The sequence below is a fragment of the Aethalodelphis obliquidens genome, unplaced genomic scaffold, assembly GCF_003676395.1.
Source record: "Aethalodelphis obliquidens isolate GAN/ISIS:26980383/991018 unplaced genomic scaffold, ASM367639v1 scaffold87, whole genome shotgun sequence".
Taxonomy (NCBI): Eukaryota; Metazoa; Chordata; class Mammalia; order Artiodactyla; family Delphinidae; genus Aethalodelphis; species Aethalodelphis obliquidens.
The window spans coordinates 1,611,716-1,627,698 of NW_020838031.1; the positions used below are offsets into that span (position 1 = coordinate 1,611,716).

The window sequence follows — 15,983 nt, forward strand, 5'->3', positions numbered from 1 at the left end:
GGCTGTATACTCTCAACCCCACACCATGCTGGTGCCTGGGCGTGATATCTCACCAGGAGACTCGGGGATGACGGAGGATCCCCAGTGCTGCCAGGTATGACGTTAAGTCACCAGAGACGTTCCCACCCTTCGCGGCCCAGCTCCAGGGCTACCTCCGAGTGTCAGGGGACAGCCCTTCTGAATCTAGCGAGAGCCGTGAGGCTCCAAAGGGGCAGGGGCCCCCTCGCCCCCTCCTCCCTGTGTTTCTGCCTGGGCTTCTGGAAAGCAGAGCCTGAGACAAGTCCTTGGGGCCCCCGGGGGGGCAGGCGAGGAGGGGATGTGAACGGGAAGGAGGGAAGGCCACCTGGGTCGCGCCGTCCGGCTCTGCTGCTCGTGCTGTGACCCTGTGGGGCTGCCTCTCAACTGCCCACCTTGTGTTTTGCGTGTGTGTCGGGGGTTCCCTGGACCACTCCTCTCCTGGGCAGGCTGCTGGCCTAAGTGGACGCAGAAGATTCAAGCAGAGCACAGAGCCGTTGGGTCCTGCTGTACAATCTCTCTTCTCTAGGATGTGCACTTCCTTCCGAGAAAACATCCTCCTACCCCCAGGGACAGGGTCACCCTCTGTCTGCAGCAGGTTGGGCACATCCGCCATCCCCTGTAGCCAGGTTGTTTGCCTTAGATGCTCCACGTGTGGGACACTAAGGGCAGTCAGGTTAGCCCTGCTCAGCTGGGGTCTCCCCAGGCCCCAGGCCTCGGTTCCTGACTTAGGTGAGCAGCTGCTCAGAAGGGAGAATATTCATCTCCACCCAACACACAGTTCACTTCCTCTTCACCCAAAGCAGCAAAGGCTGGGGAGACAGCCCTGCCCCCATCACCCCGTTCACAGCTGCTTCACCAGATCCGCCTCTCAGGTTCCCTGCCTGAAACGTCTGCTTCCAGTGGATGGCTTGCCACCAGCTCCTGAAGGTCCTATCCCTCACCTGCTTGCAGTTTTGAGAAGCTTCTTCCAGCCCACCTGTCATTTAGACCCTTGGCTTTGACCGGCACTTCCTATGCCGGGTGTAGAACGCTTTCTTCTGGGTTTCCTGATGGAACACAGCTACGAGGTAAAGCTTTGTCCAAATCTCAACTTTCATATTTGTGTGATTAGACCTGAGGCTCTCACTACGCCATCCTGGACCCCAGTACCACTCAGTGCTTTGTGCTGCAGGCAGTCGTTTTTGAGTCCAGTTCATTCCCCCTGTGGCAGCAGGGGGATTGGGGGGAGGGGGTGGGAGGGACACAGGGTGTCATGAATCCATGAACCTCTTGGAGATTAATGCGAGGAGAGGGAAGCAGACCCCCCCCCCCGCCTGCCCCTCCTGGGCAAGGTGTCTCTAGGTGGCGGGTGCCCTCAGGACAGGGGGTCCTGCCGGTCACACGTGGATGCCCAAGCGGGTTCTCGGGGCTGACTGAAAAAGTGAACAAAATGTCGTGATCCGAGCACGGGTTGCAAAAGCATTTCCAGACACAAGGAGAATGTAAGGAAGGTAGATTTTATTAAAGAGAAGGGTCTCTGCCAGAACGGCAGGCCGACTTCCTGGTAGCCGGGGAAAGTCGACACTGAGCATGGGTTGCTTGTCTGTTTTTATAGCCAGGGAAGCTGCAAGTCATCTGCTGACTGGGCAGGGTATGTGTACTTGCAGTGTGCTGAGCGGGAGAAAATGGGAGCAAATGTCTTTCCTTCTATGGGATGGGAAAGGGGCGGGGCATGCTGCTCGGGAGGGCTCTGGGACATGGCAGTGGTCCCATTGTGACAGAGTGATGGGAGTCCTGTAACTCTTTGTTCCAGCAATATTGGCCTTTTGAGTTTATCTTTTTTGTTTGTTTGTTTTTGCGTTACGCGGGCCTCTCACTGTTGTGGCCTCTCCCGTTGCGGAGCACAGGCTCCGGACGCGCAGGCTCAGCGGCCATGGCTCACGGGCCCAGCCGCTCCACGACATGTAGGATCCTCCCGGACCGGGGCACGAACCCGTGTCCCCTGCACCGGCAGGCGGACTCTCAACCACTGCGCCACAGGGAAGCCCTTGAGTTTATCTTTCTCTTCGTCCTTGGAGCGCACCCACAAGACTTCTCCGGCAGCCGCACAGTGCTCCTTGCAGGGCTCACCTCAGCTCCATGGAAGCTGGACTAAGGGAGGTGTTCCCTTATTTTCAAATGTCAGTGATCGCAGATGTTGATCAAGCGTGTGCGTGCGCTGCTCTGCGACTTCCGGGTATTAACGCAGCTACACCTTACAGGTGTGCGTCGTTAGCACCTCTAGCCGCAGGTGAGAGAGCTGCTGCCCCGACAGGTGGGGGCACTTGGCTGCTGGAACCACTGAGAAGGGGCGGAGTGGGGCCCGGACCCCATGCAGCTCGGCCCGAGCCTGTTTCCCTCGCACTGCCACCAACTGTCCTTAGAAACATCCTTATTGCCAGTCTTTCTGTCTAACCTCTCCTGGCTGAGCTGGCCTGGCTGAGACGCAGGCAAACCAATCACTGAGACCGTGAGAAGGAGACAAAGAGTGACGCGGAGTACCTTGAGTGCAGGGACTGTGTCCCATGACTCCCTTTTTAATTTTAATTTTGAATGGTGATAAAATACACATGGCATGAAAGCCACCATTTTAACCATTCTCTAAGCGTAGGTTCAGTGGCTGGAAGAACATTCACACTGTTGTGCAACCATCACCACCATCCGTTCCCAGAACACTTTCATTTTGCAAAACTGAAACCCTGTGCCTGTTACCCAATCACTCCCCCATTTCCCCCTCCCCCAGTCCCAGCCCTGCTCTCAGTATCTCTCTATAAATAGAATCGTACAGTATTTGTTCTTTTGTGACCGGCTTACTTCACTGAGCATCGTGTCCTCAGGATCCACCCATGTTGTAGCCTGCGTCAGAGTTTCCTTCCTTTTTACGGCTGAATAATACTCCATTGTACGGATGGACCGCATTCGGTTTATCCGGTAGTCAGTTGGTGGACACTTGGGTTCTTCCACCCTTTGGCTATTGTGAATAATGCTGCTATAAACCTGAGTGTACAAACATCTGTTCAAGTCCCTGGGTTCAGTTATTTTGGGTATATGCCCAGAAGTGCGATTGCTGGATCACATGGTAGTTCAATGTTTAATTTTCTGAGGACCCTCCATACTGTTTTCCACAGTAGCTGCACCAATGTACGTTCCCACTAACAGTGTAAAAAGATTTCAATTTATCCACATCTTTGCCAATGCTTGTTATTTATTGCGCTGTTTATTTTTTTTTTAATAATAGCCATCCTAATGGGTGTAAGTTTGTGTCTTACAATTTTTGAGTTCCTTGTGACCCTCTAGCACGGTACAAGCTTACATTTGTAGGAAAATCTGTGATTTTCAAATTACACATGTATTGCCTACATGTGAAGTTGTGGGGAAGATGCGATTCCCATCTCACTGGTGAGGAAACCGAAGCTGAGACAGATGGAATGATTTATCTGAGATGAGAAGGCTTGTGCGTGACGGTGGCAGGACCAGCACCCAGCACTGCAGCTGCCCTGGCCGGCCGGCGAGGAGGACACTTCCCATGTGCCGGGCAGGGTCCAGCCCTGGGCTCTGCAAAGTAGTGTCCTCACTTTACCAACAAGGCAGCAGAAAGGGAGGCTGAAAGGAGTCCCCTGCCACGCAGCCTGGGAGGGTACCTCTGCGGCCCCGGGCCCTGGGCCACAGCCTGCTCCCTTCCCGAGCTCAGAGCTGGCTTCTGAGAGTGAAGAGGGATAAAGAAAAGCAAGAGGTCCTGACTCGACAGCAGTAAAAAGTGCTGTGGAGGGGCTTCCCTGGTGGCACAGCGGTTGAGAGTCCGCCTGCCGATGCAGGGGACACGGGTTCGTGCCCCGGTCCGGGAAGATCCCACATGCCGCGGAGTGGCTGGGCCCGTGAGCCATGGCCGCTGAGCCTGCGCGTCCGGAGCCCGTGCTCCGCAACGGGAGAGGCCACAACAGGGAGAGGCCCGTGTACCGCAAAAAAAAAAAAAAAAAAAGTGCTGGGGAAAGTAGGGCCATTGGGTCGGGGGGTACCTGGTTCCTATTAACCACGTACCAGCTGTCTTTCTTGCAAAGAAGAAGTATAACCTCTGGTCTCGTGTTCCTCATGTTCAAGACAGGGATGGCAGTGACAAAGCCCATGGGTGTTCGGAGGACCCACAGTGCATCTCCCAGCCCAGGGTGGCTCAAGGCCAGGCCAGCGAGCATCCCTCCCCTCCCAGGGCCTGAGCGTCCCTCCCCTCCCAGGGCCTGAGCAGCCCGGGCAGGTCTGCCCCACACCCGCAAGCAGCAGCTGTCCTGTTCTCTGTGGTCCAGGCCGGGAAGGGAGAAGGGACCTGTGAGAGGAGTGATTTAGCAGGCCAGCAGCCATGCTCTGAGTGTCACGGGGCCAGCCCCCATCAGACAGCGCCGGCCACTTTCCAGAGCCGTATAAATAGCTGCGAGGGTGACATTGCAGAGGCCTCTGCCTTGGAGCGCCAGGAAAGGTCATTCATATTCTAGGCAGCAATAGGACTTATGTTACTGAAAATAAAGATTTCATGTATTTGTACACATCTGTCCATGGATGTGTCCTACAAACACACTTTACAGTGACCTTCCGGGGGTCTGACCCCACAGCTCAGCCGGCACCTAATCCGTATGGGGTTATTAACAGGATCTGGGGACCAACCGTGAGCCCCTCCGAAATATAATCCTTGCCTGTCAGAGGCTTTCAGAGCTCAGCTCACTCTACCGTGGAATGATGGTGTTCCTTCAGCACGCCTGCTAAGAAATTCTTATGCTAGCAACGTACGCTGCCCTGAAGTGTTTCATGGAAATTAGATTTCGGGAGAACAAAATAGCACAGAGCTCAGAGGCTGCAAGAGGCGGGATCCCTCTTTGTTCCTCATTTGCCCAGTAATTAATTTCCTCCACAGCACAATTTGAAGGAAAAGATTGTGTTCATTAATTTATCTTCCACCTGTTCCCAAGGTTGATTTTGAATGCTTTTTAACAGGAGACTTTGTATCCAGGAGGGAGATTTAATATCATCCCAAGAGCTGTCATCTGAGTGCCATGGACCAGGCTGCCCTGAGTGATGTCCCCAGACGAAACCACTTGGGCTTGAGTGACTATCACAGTGAGGTCCTGGGTGAGGAGAGCCTCTGCCGACCCCAGAGGGCACCCTGCCCTCACTCCTCAACGGGAGTTTTGGGAAGATATTCAGGGTCTCCGGGGAGCACCAGATCCCCACGCCTCCCGTTCCCCCTTTTCCACCCAAGGCAAGTGAGTCATAAGTGTCTAGAATGTAACTGTAGAAACACCAGGACACAATTAAGCTCAAGTACAGGAAGCACACAGATACTTTCTGTGGCAAATCTGATTATCTGCAGCAAATGAGCAGGGTGGAAACTTCCACCTGAAATCTCGCCCATCACCTCATTTTCAACTGTTTATTTTTTCTTCAGACGTAGGAATTACAGAGTGGTAGAATTCAGAAAATCATATTTAACCCTCATTTAGATGCAATCCGAATCACCTGAATGAAATGTGAATACTTTTCTAGATTTACAGGGAAAATAAAAAGAAATTTAAACCAGCAAGAAAGGCATTAGATGTTTTTTTCTGTACCCAGTGCATACAATACCAGGATCTTTCTGCCAGCACTGGGGCTCTTTTCCTCAGCTATAATGGAGAAGAAAAAAGTATACAATTCCAGGAAAGCATAGTTTGGGATTCAGAAGAGCCATCCATTCTGCCATTTAGTTATTTATTCAACAGATACCTATGGAGCCTGGCATGGTGCCGGCCCCTGGAAGGTCAGTGGTAAGCAGACCGCACTCCCTCTTCCTGCCACTCGCTGTCTAGCCAGAGAAGCTGAGTTATCACAACAGCTGTGACACTTGTAACTGTGCTACGGGTGTATGAGGGAGGCTTGCCCTAGCTTGCGATGGGGGGATGGCAGGGAGGCTCCCCTGTGCACAAAATACTCAGCACAGACCAGAAGGAGGGACATCCCTGGAGGAAAGAGGGTGGGGAAGAATGTTCTGGGCAGAGAACAGCATGTGAAAAGGCCCTGTGGTCGGAGGGGACATGGACACGTGGAAAGCTTACAGAGGCTGCGGGGCTGGGTGGGAGCAGAAGTGAAGAGTGAAGGTGAATACAGCCTGGAGGGGCGAATGGGGCTAAAGGGGTAGGGGTGGGGGCCACACTGGGCAGGGAGCCACAAGCCAAGGTCAGGACTCTTGATCCGGATGAGGGGTCAATCAGAGTCTGACCTCAGGCCTCTTATAGTGCAAAGCAGGTCTCCCTGGGCTTGACCCCTGGCTCTGTTCTGCAGTATTTGAGGGGCCTGGGCTTGGCGTTTGAACATCTCTGGGGCTCCGTGTCCTCGTCTGTAAAAGGAGGTAACGATACTCCATCTTCAGAGGGTTGGTGTGAGGATTAAATGAGATTACGTGTCTGGGGGCTGAGATTCGTACATGGACCTTTCTATGCTTGAACATTACCGTCGTCTTTTGTTATTATCTTTGAGTGCCTCTCACCAGATAATCTCGAAGCGCTTTCCAGCTCTGATGTTCCAGGTTTCTAAAAATCTTTTCTGAGATTTTCACAGTAACTCTCGCCCTCATAAATGCAAGGAGTGATGATTTTAATTATCGAGCACAGGGCTGTGTTTCAGGTACATGGACCCACGGGAAGCCACGGGATGGGATGAACTGACCCAGAGAACGTGTGCCTGGAGAGAGGAGAGGAAGGCTGAGGTCAGGCCCCGAGCATCACCGATGCTGATGGAACAAAAAGAAAGAAACCAGCGAGGTGGGAGGAATTGTCAGGATGGGACTCGGGTACTCATAACCCCTAAGTTCAGGAGGAGGTGGTGCTGAAGGAAGTGGGAGCTTCCAGGAGGGCAGACCCTGGTGATGACTCCCCCAGGGGGAGGACAGAGGGCAGCACCAGTGGATCTGTTGGCCTGCAGCTCATGGGTACCTGGGGCCCTTATGGTGTCAGTATGCAGACTGGGAAGAGATGTCGTCCTCAGGAACCTGAGCTCCACTTGCAGGAAATTGTACTCACTTGTGATGTCATTGGGACCAGACCCTCCTGCTGTCGGCCTGATATCCCCCTGCGAGGGCCACCGTGTGACCTCTGGCCTTAGCCTTGGACAGAGCACACCTGCCCATCGGGGTGACCACCACACAGGCAAGCTCTGAGAACACAGCTTCGGAACGCACCTGACTGGGGGCAAAGGAACATCAAGAATTCGAGAACTCGGTGGATGGGGGTTGAGGCAGAGGCCGGAGTAATGTGAGATATTTGGAGGCTGAACGGCAGGAGCCTGTGGAAAGGCAGAGAGAGAGAACTGAGAACCCAAGGGAAGAGGCTGAATGGCGATCCTGAGGGCTGGAGCCCCAGGGGCTCCTTCCAGCTGTGGGCCCACTGCCCACCCAGCCTGGAGACAGCTGGGCCCAGGGGGCTGCAGCCCGGCCTGCACTCCCCTCACTCGCTGAGGGAGGATCTGCAAGCACGTGCTCTTTATTTGCTCTCACGACATCTGCCTGGAAACAGAAGCCCAACCACAGATGGGACTGAAAAGTGGAGACAGGACTTTTGGGCGGGCATGCTGGGAAGGGAGGCAGAGGGTGCGGCTTCACAAACCTGCCCACCGCAGACGCGTCTGGAATTCGAGGGGGGCTGTTTTTCAAAGTGAGACCCAGGATTATTTGCAGAATGGGGAATTCAGATTCCTGGGCCCTGCCTGGAATACGCTGAGGCAGAACCTACGTTTCCCCCGCCAGGGTCCCTGGGCCGTCTTAGGCAGTCTGAAATTTGGGACGCATGGATTAGGCGATTAGGTTACACAGGACACTGGTGTGTGTAGGGGGGGCGAGGGCAGAAAGGACCTGGCCCCCAGCTGGGAAAACAGTGCCCAGCCTAGAAAGGAGACGAATGACCCCGAGTGCCAAGCAAACTGCAGAGGGTGTCCAGAGATCGTGCCACTTCCACCACGTCCCGTGGCTGGGGGACACGGCCTGGGGGTGGGTGCCCGGGGCACTGTGCAGAGGAGGCCACAAGCTTGGCTCTGAGCCCCTGGGAACAGGAAGGAGGAGTGAATAAGGGCAGAGGGGAACTTAGAGGGGCTTGTTCAGGGAGTACAGAGTCTCTCAGCTTGGCAGGTCCAAGGGTTTGTGCAGGGAAAGGAAGTGGGAAATAAGGCTGAAGGGCGAGTTCGTGCTAAATGGTGCCGGGCTTTGCGGGCGATTCCGAGCAGCTCGGCCAGGAGCCCGCTCTGGGCTGTTAAGCCAAACAAGATGCGGTCTGTGTCCTCACTGAGCTCGCGGGCCTGAGGTGGAGACGGACAGACACGCGTAAGCATCGCTTGAAGCAAGGGCACAGGAGCAGAGGAAGGTGCCGGGGCCCGGGGAAGGGGCAGCGCTGACCCTCTGCAGGCGTGGGCTGGCTCCCCAGACAGGCAGATTCCTGGTCCCTGAGTCTCCACGTGGAAAGCTCTAGACGGTTGTTACCTGTAGGCAGTGGGCAGAGCCCAAGGGGTCCTCCAAGCAAAGGAGGGACATGATGAAAGCAGCAGTTCCAAAATCAGAAAAATTGACCACCAGTGTCAAAAGTGAGCCCAACCCCAGCTCCCAAGTGTCCCTCAGTGACCCCCAGTTTCTCTGCTGTGCGTTGATCATCTGGGGTCACTTCCCCCACCTCCGCCTTCCCCTTTATACTCGGTGCAGGGCCTGGCTTCTTCTACCTCCTTCTTTCCTATTGATGGGTCCGATTTAATCACTTTTTCAGGCGTTCAGGAAAACAGGAAAGTGGCTTATAGTTCACGGATGTCGAAGTCTAGGCTGACAAGGGGTGTTTTCAAGGAGGAAGAGAAGCGAGTGGGGTGGGTGTATTTTTCAGTTATAATAAGACCTTGGATACCTTATGTAGACTCTTGGGGATTAATGACACTGGTCCTCCTTTTCGTTCCCTTGCCCAAAGAATAAGAAGACATCTCCAGACATCACATCTCTGTCCTCCAAGTGCCCCCTTGTCATCAGGCGTCACGACCTTGTGGGGTCCCAGGAGGAGAGAATGAAGGAGCAGGAAAGGCGGCGGAGGGCAATGTGCCTGAATGTGTCTGCTGAGTCCAGGCCGGAGGGATGCTGTCACGGTCTCCCGCTTGGGGAGCTGTCATCATTTTACCTACCGGAGCCCAGGTGTCCTTCCTGCTGGAGGCGCTGAGACTCAGCTGCAAGACCGTTGCTGGCTCATGGCCGCCAGAGACATGGTTCTGACCCAGAGCCTCCCCGAGGCCCTGGTTTTATGTCTCCTTTTGCCCAGAAGGAGAACAGGTTTGTGATGCCCTTGGTCATACATTTGTGGAGGCTTCTGGCCAGACCCAGAAAAGCAGTGAGAGGACGGGAAGGAGGATGAGGCTCTGTGCACGGGGAGGCGCCAGGCTGGGCGCTAGAGGTGGGCGCTGGTCTCGGCCACTGAGCACAGGCTCCTGGGAAGCACACGTGGCTGGGAGCCGGGACCCTGGTCTGGCCTTGCCTCTGACTCTTCCTGCCTCACCCTCAGAGGATGAGCTGGGCTGTAGACTCAGTCCAGGGGGTTGCATTAGATGACCCCTCAGATCTTGTTCCATCAGCTAATGCTTAACAACCTTGCAGAAGCCCCAGAAGCTTTGGCTAAAGGCTGCCTCTTTGCATTCCCACGGCCCGTGAGCTATCACCACACCAACTTGGTGTACGGAGCACCCTGCCAGCCCCCCGGTGAGCCCCCAGGTGGCCAGGGTCATGACCTTCACCTTTGTAACCCCTGCATCTTTGCTGGTGGACCAGCTGCCTTCAGATCTTCCCCCTCGTTGCTGTGACCCACACGGCAGACGGGGGTCTTGCAGCAGCAGTAGCTAAGCGAGGTAAGGGAGCGAATGGTAGCAGTGCCCATGAGGCTTGACACCAAGTCAGGCGTGACTTTGTGTGCTAATAGCAAGGCGGGAGGGGACCTCGGGGAAGACCCCAGCAGCCTCCACCTCCCCCACTGGAGGCTTGAGGAGAACGAAGTCTCCTTCTTCATGGCACGGTGATGGGCCCTTAAGTCTGTCCTTTGCGTCATGAGAGCAGAGGGCACCCTGTAAAGGGAAATTCGATGGATTCCTTTATTAGTTAATTCAACAGGTGCCCCCTGAATGCTCATCACACGTCACTTTCCTGTGCTGGGCACTGTGGACCCAGCCTCACAGTCCAAGGGTGCGGCCGTGATGAAGCGCCGTGGGCGGAGCAGCTCGATCAGCAGAGATAACTGTCTCACAGCTCTGGAGCCTGCAGGTCCAAGATCGGGGTGTCAGCAGGGCTGCTCCCTCTGAGGCTGTGAGGGCGATTGTGGTCCAGGCCTCTCTCCTCGGCTTGCAGATGGCCATCTTCATCCTTGCGTGGCGTCCTCCCTGTGTGTCCGTCTCCAAATTTCCCAGACGTATTGGAGTAGGACTCGCCCTAATGACCCCATTTTACCTTGAGTATCTCTGTAAAGACCCTGTCTTCAAGTGCTATGGTCTCAGTGTTTGTGTCCCCACCCAAACTCGTATGTTGAAATCCTAACCCCAAAGGTGATGGTATTTGGAGGCAGGGCCTTTAAGAGGTGCTTAGATCGTGAGAGTCCCACCCTCCTGATGGGATTGGTGCTTTTATAAAAGAGACCTCACAGAGACCCCTTCCACTGTGTGAAGACACAGTGAAAAGGTACCCACTGTGACCCAGGAGGATGGCTGTCACCAGAATGTGACCATGCCGGCGCCCTGATCTCGAACTTCCCACTGTCCAGAGCTGTGAGGAATACATTTCTGTTGTTTATAAACCAGCCAGTCTGTGGCATTTTGTTATAGCAGCTGAAACAGACGAAAACACCAAATAAGGTCACATTTGGAGGTGCTGAGTTAGGGCTTCAACATAGGAATTTGGGAGGAACACAAGTCAAACCATAACAGAGAAGGCAATTTCAGCCCCGAACATCACTCTGAGATTAGCCCAAATCGCCTGGCAGAATCCAAGGGGCCTGGAGGCGGGAGAATCATCGCTGGGAGAGAGAAGGAAGCACCTGCATGGGGTGCTTGTCCAAAAGGTTGGGCCCCGGGGGAACCCTGTGGTGGTGCAGGGGCATGGAGACCAGGGGCAGTGCAAGGCCTTGGGGGTCAGAGGAGGGGGGTGAGCAGAGGAGGAGGAAGGAGATGCTGAAATGTCCCTGCCTGGCCTGCTCTCCCCCAGCCCAGCTCCGAGCAGGACAGATGAGATTTCTCTCTGGAGAATCGCACCCCCTCGGGAAGGCTCACGTGGAGGGAAGCTCGTGTCCGGTAGTGCAGGAGCTCTCAGGCCTGGCTGCCCATTAGATCAGAATGTCTGAGGTTCTGTCTGGGCGTCTGCAGATTCCAGAAGTTCACTCCTCAGCTGAGAGCAGAGACTCGCCTGGGCCAGTGCAGGGCACAGATGGTGCTGGCTCTCGACTTCCACTCACCGCCTGCTGCCCGGGCTGTCACCTAATACGGGGCCCCACCCAAACCTGCCAGCTGCCTCCTTCTAGAAACACTCACCAGCATCGCCTGGGAGCCGGCCCCCTCTGTGGATGCTTTCCCGTTACCACGATGACTGTCCCTGCTCTGGCATCATGAATACGGGATGCTGCGGTTAGGATGCCCTCTCGGAGGACAGGTGATTCTCTAGGCAAGATGTGGGTCCACTCACAGAGCTCGGCCTGCTGAGCAAAGCACGAGGTGAGTACTTAATGTCACAGGGCAGGTGAAACCTGGGGGTGGTGACCGCCGGCAGGAGGAGGGCCAGCCAGCACACACAGAAGGGGCCATATCGCACGTGGGGCTATCAGGGGAAGGTGGGACACAGCCTCCCCTTGGAATGCTGGCAGACACGCTCTGGGTGGGGGAGAAAGGGCACATCTCACCTTGGGAGGAGGTGGACCAGGTGGAAGCCCTTGCTCCTGGGAGGGTGCAGAGCCAGGCCCAAGCAGGAAGTGACCGGTGCTGAGTGACGCCTGGGACCCACCTCGTGCGTTCTCGCCAGTGACGTCCAGGAAGCTTCAGTCTCCACTCTCCTTGCCCTCCAAAACCATTCTGACTGCAGGGCTGAGAAACACGTGCCAGTGTGTGTGAGCAGTTGCCCCTGAAATGGTAACCTCTGGAGGGTTTGCTGAGAAAATCCAGACCCTGAGAGTGACAGCCAGGAAGCAGAGCTGCAGCTGTGGACACTATTGGTGCACGTGGTGGCAGTGTTCATGGTGACAGTGCCCGTGACGGCTCCTGCAGAGCCCCCGTTGCAAACAGCAGTCCCAGCAGAGACATGGCACTCTCCAGGTCAAGCTCCAGGCAACCAACGGAAATGGTAAAGAAACACCCCTTGAGAGAGGGGGAAGATGGTGGAAGAGTAAGACGCGGAGATCACCTTCCTCCCCACGAATACATCAGAAATACATCTACACGTGGGATAACTCCTACAGAACACCCACTGACTGCTGGCAGAAGACCTCAGACCTCCCAAAAGGCAAGAAAGTCCCCACGTACCTGGGTAGCACAAAAGAAAAAACAGAACCAAAAGAATAGGGATGGGACCTGCACCAGTGGGAGGGAGCCGTGAACGAGGAAAGGTTTCCACACGCTAGAAGCACCTTCGTGGGCAGAGACTGCGGGTGGTGGAGGGGGGAAGCTTCAGAGCCACGGAGGAGAGCACAGCAACAGGGGTGCGGAGGGCAAAGCGGAGAGATTCCCGCACAGAGGATTGGTGCCGACTGGCACTCACCAGCCCTAGAGGCTTGTCTGCTCCCCCGCCAGGGTGGGCGGGGCTGGGAGCCGAGGCTCGGGCTTTGGTCGGAGAGCAGGGAGAGGACTGGGGTTGGCGGCGTGAACACAGCCTGCAGGGGGTTAGTGCGCCACGGCTAGCCGGGAGGGAGTCCGGGAAAAGTCTGGACCTGCCGAAGAGGCAAGAGACCTTTTCTTCCCTCTTTGTTTCCTGGGGCGCAAGGAGAGGGGATTAAGAGCGCTGTTTAAAGGAGCTCCAGAGACGAGCGTGAGCCGCGGCTAAAAGCGCGGACCCCAGAGACGGGCATGAGATGCTAAGGTTGCTGCTGCCGCCACCAAGAAGCCTGTGTGCGAGCACAGGTCACTCTCCACACCTCCCCTCCCGGGAGCTTCTGCAGCCCGCCACTGCCAGGGTCCTGGGATCCAGGGACAACTTCCCCGGGAGAACGCATGGCAGGCCTCAGGCTGGTGCAACATCACGCTGGCCTCTGCTGCCACAGGCCCGCCCTGCATCTGTACCCCTCCCTCCCCCTGGCCTGAGTTAGCCAGAGCCCCCAAATCAGCCGCTCCTTTAACCCCGTTCTGTCTGAGTGAAGAACAGACACCCTCCGGCGACCTACACGCAGAGGCGGGGCCAAATCCAAAGCTGAGCCCCTGGGAGCTGTGAGAACAAAGAAGAGAAAGGGAAATCTCTCCCAGCAGCTTCAGGAGCAGCGGATTAAATCTCCACAATCAACTTGATGTTCCCTGCATCTGTGGAACACCTGAATAGACAATGAACCATCCCAAATTGAGGAGGTGGACTTTGGGAGCAAGATTTATTATTTTTTCCCCTTTTTCTCTTTTTGTGAGTGTGTATGTGTATGCTTCAGTGTGAGATTTTGTCTGTTTAGCTTTGCTTCCACCATTTGTCCTAGGGTTCTATCTGTCCATTTGTTTGTTTGTTTACTTTAAAAAAAGTATTTTTCTTAATAATTTTTTTTATTTTAATAACTTTATTTTATTTTACCTTACTTTATTTTAGTTTCTTTTATCCTCTTTCATTCTTTCTACTTTTTTTCCTTTTATTCTGAGCTGTGTGTATGAAAGGCTCTTGGTGCTGCAGCCAGGAGTCAGTGCTGTGCCTCTGAGGTGGGAGAGCCAACTTCAGGACACTGGTCCACAAGAGACCTCTCACCTCCACGTAATATCAAATGGCAAAAATCTCCCAGAGATCTCCATCTCAACACCACACCCAGCTTCACTCAACGACCATCAAGCTACAGTGCTGGACACCCTACGCCAAACAACTAGCAAGAAAGGAACACAACCGCACCCATTAGCAGAGAGGCTGCCTAAAATCTTAAGTCCACAGACGCCCCAAAACACACCACCAGACGTGGACCTGCCCACCAGAAAGACAAGATCCAGCCTCATCCACCAGAACACAGGCACTAGTCCCCTCCATCAGGAAGCCTACACAACCCACTGAACCAACTTTAGCCACAGGGGACAGACACCAAAAACAATGGGAACTACGAACCTGCAGCCTGCAAAAAGGAGACCCCAAACACAGTAAGATAAGCAAAATGAGAAGACAGAAAATCACACAGCAGATGAAGGAGCAAGAAAAAAACGCACCAGACCTAACAAATGAAGAGGAAATAGGCAGTCTACCTGAAAAAGAATTCAGAATAATGATAGTAAAGATGATCCAAAATCTTGGAGATAGAATGGAGAAAATGCAAGAAACATTTAACAAGGACCTAGAAGAACTAAAGATGAAACAAGCAATGATGAACAACACAATAAATGAAATGAAAAATACTCTAGAAGAGATCAATAGCAGAATAACTGAGGCAGAAGAACGGATAAGTGACCTGGAAGATAAAATAGTGGAAATAACTACTGCAGAGCAGAATAAAGGAAAAAGAATGAAAAGAACTGAGGACAGTCTCAGAGACCTCTGGGACAACATTAAATGCACCAACATTCGAATTATAGGGGTTCCAGAAGAAGAAGAGAAAAAGAAAGGGACTGAGAAAATATTTGAAGAGATTATAGTTGAAAATTTCCCTAATATGGGAAAGGAAATAGTTAATCAAGTCCAGGAAGTGCAGAGAGTCCCATACAGGATAAATCCAAGGAGAAACACGCCAAGACACATATTAATCAAACTGTCAAAAATTAAATACAAAGAAAAAATATTAAAAGCAGCAAGGGAAAAACAACAAATAACACACAGGGAATTCCCATAAGCTTAACAGCTGATCTTTCAGCAGAAACTCTGCAAGCCAGAAGGGACTGGCAGGACATATTTAAAGTGATGAAGGAGAAAAACCTACAACCAAGATTACTCTACCCAGCAAGGATCTCATTCAAAATGACGGAGAAATTAAAACCTTTACAGACAAGCAAAAGCTGAGAGAGTTCGGCACCACCAAACCAGCCTTACAACAAATGCTAAAGGATCTTCACTAGGCAAGAAACACAAGAGAAGGAAAAGACCTATAATAACAAACCCAAAACAATTAAGAAAATGGGAACAGGAACATACATATCGATAATTACCTTAAACGTAAATGGATTAAATGCTCCCACCAAAAGACACAGACTGGCTGAATGGATACAAAAACAAGACCCATATATATGCTGTCTACAAGAGACCCACTTCAGACCTAGAGACACATACAGACTGAAAGTGAGGGGATGGAAAAAGGTATTCCATGCAAATGGAAACCAAAAGAAAGCTGGAGTAGCAATTCTCATATCAGACAAAATAGACTTTAAAATAAAGACTATTAGAAGAGACAAAGAAGGACACTACATAATGATCAAGGGATTGATCCAAGAAGAAGAAATAACTATTGTAAATATTTATGTACCCAACAGAAGAGCACCTCGATACATAAGGCAAATATTAACAGCCAGAAAAGGGGAAATTGACAGTAACACATTCATAGTAGGGGACTTTAACACCCCACTTTCACCAATGGACAGATCATCCAAAATGAAAATAAATAAGGAAACACAAGCTTTAAATGATACATTAAACAAGATGGACTTAATTGATATTTACGGGACATTCCATCCAAAAACAACAGAATACACATTTTTCTCAAGTGCTCATGGAACATTCTTCAGGATAGATCATATCTTGGGTCACAAATCAAGCCTTGATAAATTTAAGAAAATTGAAATTGTATCAA

At 53.0% G+C, this 15,983-nt stretch overlaps 1 long non-coding RNA gene across 2 annotated transcripts; it reads left to right on the top strand.

Moving 5' to 3' along the window:
* The first annotated feature begins 955 nt into the window (after nucleotides 1–955).
* On the top strand, nucleotides 956–11,082 carry LOC113613382 (uncharacterized). 2 transcript variants are annotated; one of them, XR_003430220.1, is made up of 4 exons: nucleotides 956–1,085; nucleotides 8,994–9,346; nucleotides 9,668–9,915; nucleotides 10,175–11,082. It is a non-coding gene; the product is annotated as an uncharacterized LOC113613382 (long non-coding RNA). The 2 variants fall into 2 exon arrangements; XR_003430219.1 differs by having other exon boundaries at nucleotides 9,668–11,082.
* The last annotated feature ends 4,901 nt before the right edge of the window (nucleotides 11,083–15,983 follow it).